This window comes from Octopus bimaculoides, chromosome 2, assembly GCF_001194135.2.
Source record: "Octopus bimaculoides isolate UCB-OBI-ISO-001 chromosome 2, ASM119413v2, whole genome shotgun sequence".
NCBI classification, from domain to species: Eukaryota; Metazoa; Mollusca; class Cephalopoda; order Octopoda; family Octopodidae; genus Octopus; species Octopus bimaculoides.
Window position 1 is genome coordinate 52,322,210 of NC_068982.1, and position 2,043 is coordinate 52,324,252.

The following is a 2,043-nucleotide window of genomic DNA, read 5'->3' on the forward strand; positions in this document are numbered from 1 at the left end:
GAGAGAGAGAGAGATAGAGAGAGAGAGAGAGAGTGAGTGAGAGAGAGAGAGGGAAATAAAGAAATGTGCATGCATATGCATTTACACTTATATGTGTATACGCATATACATATATATCTATGCATCTATTTAATCTATACATTTAAATGCGAACTTGTAAGTTTTATTTGTGAAGCACTCCTGTCAATCATTGATTTATTAGAATTTATTCTGCACATGATGCAGCAGCAAACTGCAGTGTATTTACTACAATAACAACATCGTAATATGCATCATGCACAGTTTTAATTTATCACTTTTTATATTTACTATAAGCGTAGAAGTTGCATGACATAATAATAATAATATACAAATAACCTGAACGTATAATACTTTGTTTAAACATGTGATATATGTATTTTCATTATCGTATTTAGTAATTATTTTTTGTTGCGTTATGTAGAAATTTTGTTCTGTTGCTTTTGGGTGTGAATACAACGGTTAACGATTTTACGAATTTCTCTTTTTGAATTAAAAAAAAAAGCAAGAGGAAACATAAGCAAAGCATTATTGATGTGTTTTATTATTTTAACTATTCGCACCTTGGTGTTAACTGAGTATTAAGATGTGAATTAAGAAATACAGAAACAATATTTTTTTCTTTTTTATGCCAGCTTGTAAAAGAGAAAACAAAACATTTTTGCATAATAAATAAATCAAATTTTTGTAATTATTAATATTATGATATAAATCTCTCTCTAAAACTGTCACTAAAATCTAACATGTTCTTTGTATTCATTAAATCTGGAAATAAGAATTCTGAATTTTATAAAGTAATGTATTGTTAGCTTTATAAACTACTTCCATAAGCTTCATAAAGGAAAATAGAAGTTCTTAGTGATAGTCATATCAAGTTTAGTCAATTTTGTAGTAACTCACCCCCCGCCCCGTCATCAAAGAACAAACCAAAACAGAAACCTACAAGTTAGGTACCCCACCCCCACTCTTAGAATTTTTTAATGAAAATCTAATTACAATCTAATTACATTAATTATATTGGTTATGTTAATTCAATATAAAGAGTTATATAAATGTTTAGAATTTTATTGTGTGATATAGTTTTAATATGAAATAGGTGTAAAAAATTTTTGTTATGTACAGTATAATTTTCTAATGAGATGAAATAGTTGAATTGGGAGCAATTTAGAAATTTTGCAAGAGCAAATGAAGCCTTATACATTTTATATAAATAGTTTAGAAGTAACAAAATACAAAACAAACAGACACGAAATGAAGTGAGAAGCATTTAGTAAAACTCAAAGCAACAACTTTTCTTTCAGTTCTCAAAATGAATTAAAAATTTATGTTTATTAAAGCAAAATGTCAATAAATGATGAAATAAAAAAATAATAAAAATAAATGCAGCAATTACAAATTAATAAAACATACACTCTGCTCATTAAACCTACAGGCGTTCACTCACATACACGCTCACACGCGCACAGACACATGCACCCCACGCACATAAACATATGCATGCGCACACCCGCCCACACGTACGCACGGCCGTACACATGTATATATGTATATATGCTTGCATGAGAATGGTTTCGATAGTGTCTACGGTTTATAAATAGAAACTAGATTTTCTTTTTTTTTTTTGTTGAAATTGCAATTGGCTTTTAACATTTTGCTTATCATAAATATGCGCATACTCAAAAAAAACACAGTTATATATCATATACATACATTATATATATACTTTGTTGCTACACCTAGGGTGGATACGTGTGCATGTATGCATTCACACGCACAGACAGAGATATATGTATATACGCGTATGTATGCATACATGTATATGCACGCATATACCTACCCTAGGTTAGCGATAATAATTGTTTGCGTCGAACAGCCAAATCGATATTACATAATTTAAATATTCCTAATACTATATATATATATATATATATATATATATATATATATGTGTGTGTGTGTGTGTATACATATATATATATGCGCGCGCACACACACACACGCACGCACGCACACACAAACAGACAC

General features: G+C 29.4%; 1 long non-coding RNA gene across 1 annotated transcript in view; it reads left to right on the forward strand.

Annotated features, from left to right (window-relative positions):
- Positions 1-2,043, forward strand: part of LOC128250983 (uncharacterized) — a 189,423-nt gene that overhangs the window by 1,363 nt on the left and 186,017 nt on the right. The gene's annotated exons all lie outside the window — the stretch shown is intronic.